We start from the raw sequence: 15,179 nt of genomic DNA, 5'->3' as shown, positions 1-15,179 counted from the left end.
GCACCTCTCAGCAGGTATTTTGGCCCACTCCTCATGAGCAAACTGCTCCAGTTGTGTCCGGTTTGAAGGGTGCCTTTTCCAGACTGCATGTTTCAGCTCCTTCCAAAGATGCTCAATAGGATTGAGGTCAGGGCTCATAGAAGGCCACTTTAGAATAGTCCAATTTTTTCCTCTTAGCCATTCTTGGGTGTTTTTAGCGGTGTGTTTTGGGTCATTGTCCTGTTGCAAGACCCATGACCTGCGACTGAGACCAAGCTTTCTGACACTGGCTAGTACATTTCTCTCTAGAATTCCTTGATAGTCTTGAGATTTCATTGTACCCTGCACAGATTCAAGACACCCTGTGCCAGACGCAGCAAAGCAGCCCCAGAACATAACAGAGCCTCCTCCATGTTTCACAGTAGGGACAGTGTTCTTTTCTTGATATGCTTCATTTTTTCGTCTGTGAACATACAGCTGATGTGCCTTGGCAAAAACTTCGATTTTTGTCTCATCTGTCCACAGGACATTCTCCCAGAAGCTTTGTGGCTTGTCAACATGTAGTTTGGCATATTCCAGTCTTGCTTTTTTATGATTCGTTTTCAACAATGGTGTCCTCCTTGGTCGTCTCCCATGTAGTCCACTTTGGCTCAAACAACGACGGATGGTGCGATCTGACACTGATGTTCCTTGAGCATGAAGTTCACCTTGAATCTCTTTAGAAGTCTTTCTAGGCTCTTTTGTTACCATTCGGATTATCCGTCTCTTAGATTTGTCATCAATTTTCCTCCTGCGGCCACGTCCAGGGAGGTTGGCTACAGTCCCATGGATCTTAAACTTATGAATAATATGTGCAACTGTACTCACAGGAACATCTAGTTGCTTGGAGATGGTCTTATAGCCTTTACCTTTTACATGCTTGTCTATAATTTTCTTTCTGATCTCTTGAGACAGCTCTTTCCTTTGCTTCCTCTGGTCCATGTCGAGTGTGGTACACACCATATCACCAAACAACACAGTGATTACCTGGAGCCATATATATAGGCCCAATGGCTGATTACAAGGTTGTAGACACCTGTGATGCTAATTAGTGGACACACCTTGAATTAACATGTCCCTTTGGTCACATTATGTTCTGTGTTTTCTAGGGGTACCATCATTTTTGTCCATGCCTGTTTCATGAGTTTATTTTTTTACATAATTCTGTTGAAGCATGGTTGAAAAACAATGTCTGACTTTCATTGGTTAACATTTATAGAATTTTAATTTATTATTACTTTTGTCAGATTAAAGTTATTTCTGTGACCATTGTGACTTTTTCTTTCATTGACCAAAGGGTACCAACAATTTTGTCCACGTCTGTAAATATATGACAATGGACTTTTGCACTGGTGGCTGACGTGAAGCCTGATTCTCTGCTATGACATGAAGACTGATTCTCTGCTGACATGAATCCAGATTCTGTGTTATGGGACCTCTCTCCTCTTCCTGGGTGCCAGGGCCTAAATTTATGACAATGGACTGTTACAGTGGTGGGTGACGTGAAGCCTGATTCTCTGCTATGGGACCTCTCTCCAATTGATATTGGTTAATTTTTATTTATTTTATTTTTATTTTTATTCATTTCCCTATCCACATTTGTTTGCATGGGATTTACCTACATGTTGCTGCCTTTTGCAGCCCTCTAGCCCTTTCCTGGGCTGTTTTACAGCCTTTTTAGTGCCGAAAAGTTCGGGTCCCCATTGACTTCAATGGGGTTCGGGACGAAGTTCGGATCGGGTTCGGATCCCGAACCCGAACATTTCCGGGAAGTTCGGCCGAACTTCTCGAACCCGAACATCCAGGTGTCTGCTCAACTCTAGACCTCTCTCCTCTGCCTGGGTGCCAGGGCCTAAATTTATGACAATGAACTGTTACAGTGGTGGGTGACGTGAAGCCTGATTCTCTGCTATGATATGAAGACTGATTCTCTGCTGACATGAAGCCAGATTTTGTGTTATGGGACCTCTCTCCTCTGCCTGGGTGCCAGGGCCTAAATTTATGACAATGGACTGTTACAGTGGTGGGTGACGTGAAGCATGATTCTCTGCTATGACATGAAGACTGATTCTCTGGTGACATGAAGCCAGATTCTGTGTTATGGGACCTCTCTCCTCTGCCTGGGTGCCGGGGCGTAAATGAAGACTGATTCTCTGCTGACATGAAGCCAGATTCTGTGTTATGGGACCTCTCTCCTCTGCCAGGGTGCCAGGGCCTAAATTTATGTCAATGGACTGTTACAGTGGTGGGTGATGTGAAGCATGATTCTCTGCTATGATATGAAGACTTATTCTCTGCTGACATGAAGCCAGATTCTGTGTTATGGGACCTCTCTCCTCTGCCTGGGTGCCAGGGCCTAAATTTATGACAATGGACTGTTACAGTGGTGGGTGACGTGAAGCCTGATTCTCTGCTATGATATGAAGACTGATTCTCTGCTGACATGAATCCAGATTCTGTGTTATGGGACCTCTCTCCTCTGCCTGGGTGCCAGGGCCTAAATTTATGACAATGGACTGTTACAGTGGTGGGTGACGTGAAGCCTGATTCTCTGCTATGACATGAAGACTGATTCTCTGGTGACATGAAGCCAGATTCTCTGTTACGGGACCTCTCTCCTCTGCCTGGGTGCCTGGGCCTAAATATATGACAATGGACTGTTGCAGTGGTGGCTGACGTGAAGCCTGATTCTCTGCTATGACATGCAGACTGATTCTCTGCTGACATGAAGCCAGATTCTCTGTTACGGGACCTCTCTCCTCTGCCTGGGTGACGGTGCCTAAATATCTGAGAATGGACTGTTCCAGTGGTGGGTGACGTGAAGCCAGATTCTCTGCTATGGGACCTCTCTCCAATTGATATTGGTTAATTTTTTATTTTTATTTTTAAATTCATTTCCCTATCCACATTTGTTTGCATGGGATTTACCTACATGTTGCTGCCTTTTGCAGCCCTCTAGCCCTTTCCTGGGCTGTTTTACAGCCTTTTTAGTGCCGAAAAGTTCGGGTCCCCATTGACTTCAATGGGGTTCGGGACGAAGTTCGGATCGGGTTCAGATCCCGAACCCGAACATTTCCGGGAAGTTCGGCCGAACTTCTCGAACCCGAACATCCAGGTGTCCGCTCAACTCTAGACCTCTCTCCTCTGCCTGGGTGCCAGGGCCTAAATTTATGACAATGAACTGTTACAGTGGTGGGTGACGTGAAGCATGATTCTCTGCTATGATATGAAGACTGATTCTCTGCTGACATGAAGCCAGATTCTGTGTTATGGGACCTCTCTCCTCTGCCTGGGTGCCTGGGCCTAAATATATGACAATGGACTGTTGCAGTGGTGGCTGACGTGAAGCCTGATTCTCTGCTATGACATGCAGACTGATTCTCTGCTGACATGAAGCCAGATTCTCTGTTACGGGACCTCTCTCCTCTGCCTGGGTGCCTGGGCCTAAATATATGACAATGGACTGTTGCAGTGGTGGCTGACGTGAAGCCTGATTCTCTGCTATGACATGCAGACTGATTCTCTGCTGACATGAAGCCAGATTCTCTGTTACGGGACCTCTCTCCTCTGCCTGGGTGACGGTGCCTAAATATCTGAGAATGGACTGTTCCAGTGGTGGGTGACGTGAAGCCAGATTCTCTGCTATGGGACCTCTCTCCAATTGATATTGGTTAATTTTTTATTTTTATTTTTAAATTCATTTCCCTATCCACATTTGTTTGCATGGGATTTACCTACATGTTGCTGCCTTTTGCAGCCCTCTAGCCCTTTCCTGGGCTGTTTTACAGCCTTTTTAGTGCCGAAAAGTTCGGGTCCCCATTGACTTCAATGGGGTTCGGGACGAAGTTCGGATCGGGTTCGGATCCCGAACCCGAACATTTCCGTGAAGTTCGGCCGAACTTCTCGAACCCGAACATCCAGGTGTCCGCTCAACTCTAGACCTCTCTCCTCTGCCTGGGTGCCAGGGCCTAAATTTATGACAATGGACTGTTACAGTGGTGGGTGACGTGAAGCATGATTCTCTGCTATGACATGAAGACTGATTCTCTGCTATGACATGAAGACTGATTCTCTGGTGACATGAAGCCAGATTCTGTGTTATGGGACCTCTCTCGTCTGCCTGGGTGCCGGGGCCTATATGAATAGTGATTCTCTGCTGACATGAAGCCAGATTCTGTGTTATGGGACCTCTCTCCTCTGCCTGGGTGCCAGGGCCTAAATTTATGTCAATGGACTGTTACAGTGGTGGGTGATGTGAAGCATGATTCTCTGCTATGATATGAAGACTGATTCTCTGCTGACATGAAGCCAGATTCTGTTCTATGGGACCTCTCTCTCCTGCCTGGGTGCCAGGGCCTAAATTTATGACAATGGACTGTTGCAGTGGTGGCTGACATGAAGCCTGATTCTCTGCTATGACATGCAGACTGATTCTCTGCTGACATGAAGCCAGATCCTCTGTTACGGGACCTCTCTCCTCTGCCTGGGTGCTGGGCCTAAATATATGACAATGGACTGTTGCAGTGGTGGCTGACGTGAAGCCTGATTCTCTGCTATGACATGCAGACTGATTCTCTGCTGACATGAAGCCAGATTCTCTGTTACGGGACCTCTCTCCTCTGCCTGGGTGCTGGGCCTAAATATATGACAATGGACTTTTGCACTGGTGGCTGACGTGAAGCCTGATTCTCTGCTATGACATGAAGACTGATTCTCTGCTGACATGAATCCAGATTCTGTGTTATGGGACCTCTCTCCTCTTCCTGGGTGCCAGGGCCTAAATTTATGACAATGGACTGTTACAGTGGTGGGTGACGTGAAGCCTGATTCTCTGCTATGGGACCTCTCTCCAATTGATATTGGTTAATTTTTATTTATTTTATTTTTATTTTTATTCATTTCCCTATCCACATTTGTTTGCATGGGATTTACCTACATGTTGCTGCCTTTTGCAGCCCTCTAGCCCTTTCCTGGGCTGTTTTACAGCCTTTTTAGTGCCGAAAAGTTCGGGTCCCCATTGACTTCAATGGGGTTCGGGACGAAGTTCGGATCGGGTTCGGATCCCGAACCCGAACATTTCCGGGAAGTTCGGCCGAACTTCTCGAACCCGAACATCCAGGTGTCTGCTCAACTCTAGACCTCTCTCCTCTGCCTGGGTGCCAGGGCCTAAATTTATGACAATGAACTGTTACAGTGGTGGGTGACGTGAAGCCTGATTCTCTGCTATGATATGAAGACTGATTCTCTGCTGACATGAAGCCAGATTTTGTGTTATGGGACCTCTCTCCTCTGCCTGGGTGCCAGGGCCTAAATTTATGACAATGGACTGTTACAGTGGTGGGTGACGTGAAGCATGATTCTCTGCTATGACATGAAGACTGATTCTCTGGTGACATGAAGCCAGATTCTGTGTTATGGGACCTCTCTCCTCTGCCTGGGTGCCGGGGCGTAAATGAAGACTGATTCTCTGCTGACATGAAGCCAGATTCTGTGTTATGGGACCTCTCTCCTCTGCCAGGGTGCCAGGGCCTAAATTTATGTCAATGGACTGTTACAGTGGTGGGTGATGTGAAGCATGATTCTCTGCTATGATATGAAGACTTATTCTCTGCTGACATGAAGCCAGATTCTGTGTTATGGGACCTCTCTCCTCTGCCTGGGTGCCAGGGCCTAAATTTATGACAATGGACTGTTACAGTGGTGGGTGACGTGAAGCCTGATTCTCTGCTATGATATGAAGACTGATTCTCTGCTGACATGAATCCAGATTCTGTGTTATGGGACCTCTCTCCTCTGCCTGGGTGCCAGGGCCTAAATTTATGACAATGGACTGTTACAGTGGTGGGTGACGTGAAGCCTGATTCTCTGCTATGACATGAAGACTGATTCTCTGGTGACATGAAGCCAGATTCTCTGTTACGGGACCTCTCTCCTCTGCCTGGGTGCCTGGGCCTAAATATATGACAATGGACTGTTGCAGTGGTGGCTGACGTGAAGCCTGATTCTCTGCTATGACATGCAGACTGATTCTCTGCTGACATGAAGCCAGATTCTCTGTTACGGGACCTCTCTCCTCTGCCTGGGTGACGGTGCCTAAATATCTGAGAATGGACTGTTCCAGTGGTGGGTGACGTGAAGCCAGATTCTCTGCTATGGGACCTCTCTCCAATTGATATTGGTTAATTTTTTATTTTTATTTTTAAATTCATTTCCCTATCCACATTTGTTTGCATGGGATTTACCTACATGTTGCTGCCTTTTGCAGCCCTCTAGCCCTTTCCTGGGCTGTTTTACAGCCTTTTTAGTGCCGAAAAGTTCGGGTCCCCATTGACTTCAATGGGGTTCGGGACGAAGTTCGGATCGGGTTCGGATCCCGAACCCGAACATTTCCGGGAAGTTCGGCCGAACTTCTCGAACCCGAACATCCAGGTGTCCGCTCAACTCTAGACCTCTCTCCTCTGCCTGGGTGCCAGGGCCTAAATTTATGACAATGAACTGTTACAGTGGTGGGTGACGTGAAGCATGATTCTCTGCTATGATATGAAGACTGATTCTCTGCTGACATGAAGCCAGATTCTGTGTTATGGGACATCTCTCTCCTCTGCCTGGGTGCCTGGGCCTAAATATATGACAATGGACTGTTGCAGTGGTGGCTGACGTGAAGCCTGATTCTCTGCTATGACATGCAGACTGATTCTCTGCTGACATGAAGCCAGATTCTCTGTTACGGGACCTCTCTCCTCTGCCTGGGTGCCTGGGCCTAAATATATGACAATGGACTGTTGCAGTGGTGGCTGACGTGAAGCCTGATTCTCTGCTATGACATGCAGACTGATTCTCTGCTGACATGAAGCCAGATTCTCTGTTACGGGACCTCTCTCCTCTGCCTGGGTGACGGTGCCTAAATATCTGAGAATGGACTGTTCCAGTGGTGGGTGACGTGAAGCCAGATTCTCTGCTATGGGACCTCTCTCCAATTGATATTGGTTAATTTTTTATTTTTATTTTTAAATTCATTTCCCTATCCACATTTGTTTGCATGGGATTTACCTACATGTTGCTGCCTTTTGCAGCCCTCTAGCCCTTTCCTGGGCTGTTTTACAGCCTTTTTAGTGCCGAAAAGTTCGGGTCCCCATTGACTTCAATGGGGTTCGGGACGAAGTTCGGATCGGGTTCGGATCCCGAACCCGAACATTTCCGTGAAGTTCGGCCGAACTTCTCGAACCCGAACATCCAGGTGTCCGCTCAACTCTAGACCTCTCTCCTCTGCCTGGGTGCCAGGGCCTAAATTTATGACAATGGACTGTTACAGTGGTGGGTGACGTGAAGCATGATTCTCTGCTATGACATGAAGACTGATTCTCTGCTATGACATGAAGACTGATTCTCTGGTGACATGAAGCCAGATTCTGTGTTATGGGACCTCTCTCGTCTGCCTGGGTGCCGGGGCCTATATGAATAGTGATTCTCTGCTGACATGAAGCCAGATTCTGTGTTATGGGACCTCTCTCCTCTGCCTGGGTGCCAGGGCCTAAATTTAAGTCAATGGACTGTTACAGTGGTGGGTGATGTGAAGCATGATTCTCTGCTATGATATGAAGACTGATTCTCTGCTGACATGAAGCCAGATTCTGTTCTATGGGACCTCTCTCTCCTGCCTGGGTGCCAGGGCCTAAATTTATGACAATGGACTGTTGCAGTGGTGGCTGACATGAAGCCTGATTCTCTGCTATGACATGCAGACTGATTCTCTGCTGACATGAAGCCAGATCCTCTGTTACGGGACCTCTCTCCTCTGCCTGGGTGCTGGGCCTAAATATATGACAATGGACTGTTGCAGTGGTGGCTGACGTGAAGCCTGATTCTCTGCTATGACATGCAGACTGATTCTCTGCTGACATGAAGCCAGATCCTCTGTTACGGGACCTCTCTCCTCTGCCTGGGTGCTGGGCCTAAATATATGACAATGGACTTTTGCACTGGTGGCTGACGTGAAGCTTGATTCTCTGCTATGACATGAAGACTGATTCTCTGCTGACATGAATCCAGATTCTGTGTTATGGGACCTCTCTCCTCTGCCTGGGTGCCAGGGCCTAAATTTATGACAATGGACTGTTACAGTGGTGGGTGACGTGAAGCCTGATACTCTGCTATGACATAAAGACTGATTCTCTGGTGACATGAAGCCAGATTCTCTGTTACGGGACCTCTCTCCTCTGCCTGGGTGCCTGGGCCTAAATATATGACAATGGACTGTTGCAGTGGTGGCTGACGTGAAGCCTGATTCTCTGCTATGACATGCAGACTGATTCTCTGCTGACATGAAGCCAGATTCTCTGTTACGGGACCTCTCTCCTCTGCCTGGGTGACAGGGCCTAAATATCTGAGAATGGACTGTTCCAGTGGTGGGTGACGTGAAGCCAGATTCTCTGCTATGGGACCTCTCTCCAATTGATATACTGGTTAATTTTTATTTATTTTATTTTTATTAATTTCCCTATCCACATTTGTTTGCATGGGATTTACCTACATGTTGCTGCCTTTTGCAGCCCTCTAGCCCTTTCCTGTGCTGTTTTACAGCCTTTTTAGTGCTAAAAAGTTCGGGTCCCCATTGACTTCAATGGGGTTCGGGACATAGTTCGGATCGGGTTCGGATCCCGAACCCGAACATTTCCGGGAAGTTCGGCCGAACTTCTCGAACCCCAACTCCAGGTGTCCGCTCAACTCTAGACCTCTCTCCTCTGCCTGGGTGCCAGGGCCTAAATTTATGACAATGAACTGTTACAGTGGTGGGTGACGTGAAGCCTGATTCTCTGCTATGATATGAAGACTGATTCTCTGCTGACATGAAGCCAGATTTTGTGTTATGGGACCTCTCTCCTCTGCCTGGGTGCTGGGCCTAAATACATGACAATGGACTGTTGCACTGGTGGCTGACGTGAAGCCTGATTCTCTGCTATGACATGCAGACTGATTCTCTGCTGACATAAACCAGATTCTCTGTTACGGGACCTCTCTCCTCTGCCTGGGTGCTGGGCCTAAATATATGCCAATGGACTGTTGCAGTGGTGGCTGACGTGAAGCCTGATTCTCTGCTATGACATGCAGACTGATTTTCTGATGACATGAAGCCAGATCTTCTGTTACGGCCCCTCTCTCCTCTGCCTGTGTGCTGGGCCTAAATATATGCCAATGGACTGTTGCAGTGGTGGCTGACGTGAAGCCTGATTCTCTGCTATGACATGCAGACTGATTCTCTGCTGACATAAAGCCAGATCCTTTGTTACGGGACCTCTCTTCTCTGCCTGGGTGCTGGGCCTAAATATATGACAAAGGACTGTTGCACTGGTGGCTGACGTGAAGCCTGATTCTCTGCTATGACATGCAGACTGATTATCTGCTGAAATGAAGACAGATTCCCTGTAACGGGACCTCTCTCCTCTGCCTGTGTGCTGGGCCTAAATATATGCCAATGGACTGTTGCAGTGGTGGCTGACGTGAAGTCTGATTCTCTGCTATGACATGCAGACTGATTCTCTGCTGACATGAAGCCAGATCCTCTGTTACGGGACCTCTCTCCTCTGCCTGGGTGCTGGGCCTAAATATATGCCAATGGACTGTTGCAGTGGTGGCTGACATGAAGCCTGATTCTCTGCTATGACATGCAGACTGATTCTCTGCTGACATGAAGCCAGATCCTCTGTTACGGGACCTCTCTCCTCTGCCTGGGTGCTGGGCCTAAATATATGACAATGGACTGTTGCAGTGGTGGCTGACGTGAAGCCTGATTCTCTGCTATGACATGCAGACTGATTCTCTGCTGACATGAAGCCAGATTCTCTGTTACGGGACCTCTCTCCTCTGCCTGGGTGCTGGGCCTAAATATATGACAATGGACTTTTGCACTGGTGGCTGACGTGAAGCCTGATTCTCTGCTATGACATGAAGACTGATTCTCTGCTGACATGAATCCAGATTCTGTGTTATGGGACCTCTCTCCTCTTCCTGGGTGCCAGGGCCTAAATTTATGACAATGGACTGTTACAGTGGTGGGTGACGTGAAGCCTGATTCTCTGCTATGGGACCTCTCTCCAATTGATATTGGTTAATTTTTATTTATTTTATTTTTATTTTTATTCATTTCCCTATCCACATTTGTTTGCATGGGATTTACCTACATGTTGCTGCCTTTTGCAGCCCTCTAGCCCTTTCCTGGGCTGTTTTACAGCCTTTTTAGTGCCGAAAAGTTCGGGTCCCCATTGACTTCAATGGGGTTCGGGACGAAGTTCGGATCGGGTTCGGATCCCGAACCCGAACATTTCCGGGAAGTTCGGCCGAACTTCTCGAACCCGAACATCCAGGTGTCTGCTCAACTCTAGACCTCTCTCCTCTGCCTGGGTGCCAGGGCCTAAATTTATGACAATGAACTGTTACAGTGGTGGGTGACGTGAAGCCTGATTCTCTGCTATGATATGAAGACTGATTCTCTGCTGACATGAAGCCAGATTTTGTGTTATGGGACCTCTCTCCTCTGCCTGGGTGCCAGGGCCTAAATTTATGACAATGGACTGTTACAGTGGTGGGTGACGTGAAGCATGATTCTCTGCTATGACATGAAGACTGATTCTCTGGTGACATGAAGCCAGATTCTGTGTTATGGGACCTCTCTCCTCTGCCTGGGTGCCGGGGCGTAAATGAAGACTGATTCTCTGCTGACATGAAGCCAGATTCTGTGTTATGGGACCTCTCTCCTCTGCCAGGGTGCCAGGGCCTAAATTTATGTCAATGGACTGTTACAGTGGTGGGTGATGTGAAGCATGATTCTCTGCTATGATATGAAGACTTATTCTCTGCTGACCTGAAGCCAGATTCTGTGTTATGGGACCTCTCTCCTCTGCCTGGGTGCCAGGGCCTAAATTTATGACAATGGACTGTTACAGTGGTGGGTGACGTGAAGCCTGATTCTCTGCTATGATATGACGACTGATTCTCTGCTGACATGAATCCAGATTCTGTGTTATGGGACCTCTCTCCTCTGCCTGGGTGCCAGGGCCTAAATTTATGACAATGGACTGTTACAGTGGTGGGTGACGTGAAGCCTGATTCTCTGCTATGACATGAAGACTGATTCTCTGGTGACATGAAGCCAGATTCTCTGTTACGGGACCTCTCTCCTCTGCCTGGGTGCCTGGGCCTAAATATATGACAATGGACTGTTGCAGTGGTGGCTGACGTGAAGCCTGATTCTCTGCTATGACATGCAGACTGATTCTCTGCTGACATGAAGCCAGATTCTCTGTTACGGGACCTCTCTCCTCTGCCTGGGTGACGGTGCCTAAATATCTGAGAATGGACTGTTCCAGTGGTGGGTGACGTGAAGCCAGATTCTCTGCTATGGGACCTCTCTCCAATTGATATTGGTTAATTTTTTATTTTTATTTTTAAATTCATTTCCCTATCCACATTTGTTTGCATGGGATTTACCTACATGTTGCTGCCTTTTGCAGCCCTCTAGCCCTTTCCTGGGCTGTTTTACAGCCTTTTTAGTGCCGAAAAGTTCGGGTCCCCATTGACTTCAATGGGGTTCGGGACGAAGTTCGGATCGGGTTCAGATCCCGAACCCGAACATTTCCGGGAAGTTCGGCCGAACTTCTCGAACCCGAACATCCAGGTGTCCGCTCAACTCTAGACCTCTCTCCTCTGCCTGGGTGCCAGGGCCTAAATTTATGACAATGAACTGTTACAGTGGTGGGTGACGTGAAGCATGATTCTCTGCTATGATATGAAGACTGATTCTCTGCTGACATGAAGCCAGATTCTGTGTTATGGGACCTCTCTCCTCTGCCTGGGTGCCTGGGCCTAAATATATGACAATGGACTGTTGCAGTGGTGGCTGACGTGAAGCCTGATTCTCTGCTATGACATGCAGACTGATTCTCTGCTGACATGAAGCCAGATTCTCTGTTACGGGACCTCTCTCCTCTGCCTGGGTGCCTGGGCCTAAATATATGACAATGGACTGTTGCAGTGGTGGCTGACGTGAAGCCTGATTCTCTGCTATGACATGCAGACTGATTCTCTGCTGACATGAAGCCAGATTCTCTGTTACGGGACCTCTCTCCTCTGCCTGGGTGACGGTGCCTAAATATCTGAGAATGGACTGTTCCAGTGGTGGGTGACGTGAAGCCAGATTCTCTGCTATGGGACCTCTCTCCAATTGATATTGGTTAATTTTTTATTTTTATTTTTAAATTCATTTCCCTATCCACATTTGTTTGCATGGGATTTACCTACATGTTGCTGCCTTTTGCAGCCCTCTAGCCCTTTCCTGGGCTGTTTTACAGCCTTTTTAGTGCCGAAAAGTTCGGGTCCCCATTGACTTCAATGGGGTTCGGGACGAAGTTCGGATCGGGTTCGGATCCCGAACCCGAACATTTCCGTGAAGTTCGGCCGAACTTCTCGAACCCGAACATCCAGGTGTCCGCTCAACTCTAGACCTCTCTCCTCTGCCTGGGTGCCAGGGCCTAAATTTATGACAATGGACTGTTACAGTGGTGGGTGACGTGAAGCATGATTCTCTGCTATGACATGAAGACTGATTCTCTGCTATGACATGAAGACTGATTCTCTGGTGACATGAAGCCAGATTCTGTGTTATGGGACCTCTCTCGTCTGCCTGGGTGCCGGGGCCTATATGAATAGTGATTCTCTGCTGACATGAAGCCAGATTCTGTGTTATGGGACCTCTCTCCTCTGCCTGGGTGCCAGGGCCTAAATTTATGTCAATGGACTGTTACAGTGGTGGGTGATGTGAAGCATGATTCTCTGCTATGATATGAAGACTGATTCTCTGCTGACATGAAGCCAGATTCTGTTCTATGGGACCTCTCTCTCCTGCCTGGGTGCCAGGGCCTAAATTTATGACAATGGACTGTTGCAGTGGTGGCTGACATGAAGCCTGATTCTCTGCTATGACATGCAGACTGATTCTCTGCTGACATGAAGCCAGATCCTCTGTTACGGGACCTCTCTCCTCTGCCTGGGTGCTGGGCCTAAATATATGACAATGGACTGTTGCAGTGGTGGCTGACGTGAAGCCTGATTCTCTGCTATGACATGCAGACTGATTCTCTGCTGACATGAAGCCAGATTCTCTGTTACGGGACCTCTCTCCTCTGCCTGGGTGCTGGGCCTAAATATATGACAATGGACTTTTGCACTGGTGGCTGACGTGAAGCCTGATTCTCTGCTATGACATGAAGACTGATTCTCTGCTGACATGAATCCAGATTCTGTGTTATGGGACCTCTCTCCTCTTCCTGGGTGCCAGGGCCTAAATTTATGACAATGGACTGTTACAGTGGTGGGTGACGTGAAGCCTGATTCTCTGCTATGGGACCTCTCTCCAATTGATATTGGTTAATTTTTATTTATTTTATTTTTATTTTTATTCATTTCCCTATCCACATTTGTTTGCATGGGATTTACCTACATGTTGCTGCCTTTTGCAGCCCTCTAGCCCTTTCCTGGGCTGTTTTACAGCCTTTTTAGTGCCGAAAAGTTCGGGTCCCCATTGACTTCAATGGGGTTCGGGACGAAGTTCGGATCGGGTTCGGATCCCGAACCCGAACATTTCCGGGAAGTTCGGCCGAACTTCTCGAACCCGAACATCCAGGTGTCTGCTCAACTCTAGACCTCTCTCCTCTGCCTGGGTGCCAGGGCCTAAATTTATGACAATGAACTGTTACAGTGGTGGGTGACGTGAAGCCTGATTCTCTGCTATGATATGAAGACTGATTCTCTGCTGACATAAAGCCAGATTTTGTGTTATGGGACCTCTCTCCTCTGCCTGGGTGCCAGGGCCTAAATTTATGACAATGGACTGTTACAGTGGTGGGTGACGTGAAGCATGATTCTCTGCTATGACATGAAGACTGATTCTCTGGTGACATGAAGCCAGATTCTGTGTTATGGGACCTCTCTCCTCTGCCTGGGTGCCGGGGCGTAAATGAAGACTGATTCTCTGCTGACATGAAGCCAGATTCTGTGTTATGGGACCTCTCTCCTCTGCCAGGGTGCCAGGGCCTAAATTTATGTCAATGGACTGTTACAGTGGTGGGTGATGTGAAGCATGATTCTCTGCTATGATATGAAGACTTATTCTCTGCTGACATGAAGCCAGATTCTGTGTTATGGGACCTCTCTCCTCTGCCTGGGTGCCTGGGCCTAAATTTATGACAATGGACTGTTACAGTGGTGGGTGACGTGAAGCCTGATTCTCTGCTATGATATGAAGACTGATTCTCTGCTGACATGAATCCAGATTCTGTGTTATGGGACCTCTCTCCTCTGCCTGGGTGCCAGGGCCTAAATTTATGACAATGGACTGTTACAGTGGTGGGTGACGTGAAGCCTGATTCTCTGCTATGACATGAAGACTGATTCTCTGGTGACATGAAGCCAGATTCTCTGTTACGGGACCTCTCTCCTCTGCCTGGGTGCCTGGGCCTAAATATATGACAATGGACTGTTGCAGTGGTGGCTGACGTGAAGCCTGATTCTCTGCTATGACATGCAGACTGATTCTCTGCTGACATGAAGCCAGATTCTCTGTTACGGGACCTCTCTCCTCTGCCTGGGTGACGGTGCCTAAATATCTGAGAATGGACTGTTCCAGTGGTGGGTGACGTGAAGCCAGATTCTCTGCTATGGGACCTCTCTCCAATTGATATTGGTTAATTTTTTATTTTTATTTTTAAATTCATTTCCCTATCCACATTTGTTTGCATGGGATTTACCTACATGTTGCTGCCTTTTGCAGCCCTCTAGCCCTTTCCTGGGCTGTTTTACAGCCTTTTTAGTGCCGAAAAGTTCGGGTCCCCATTGACTTCAATGGGGTTCGGGACGAAGTTCGGATCGGGTTCAGATCCCGAACCCGAACATTTCCGGGAAGTTCGGCCGAACTTCTCGAACCCGAACATCCAGGTGTCCGCTCAACTCTAGACCTCTCTCCTCTGCCTGGGTGCCAGGGCCTAAATTTATGACAATGAACTGTTACAGTGGTGGGTGACGTGAAGCATGATTCTCTGCTATGATATGAAGACTGATTCTCTGCTGACATGAAGCCAGATTCTGTGTTATGGGACCTCTCTCCTCTGCCT

This window comes from Bufo gargarizans, chromosome 8 (genome assembly GCF_014858855.1).
Source record: "Bufo gargarizans isolate SCDJY-AF-19 chromosome 8, ASM1485885v1, whole genome shotgun sequence".
NCBI lineage: Eukaryota > Metazoa > Chordata > Amphibia > Anura > Bufonidae > Bufo > Bufo gargarizans.
This window is presented reverse-complemented; position numbering follows the sequence as displayed.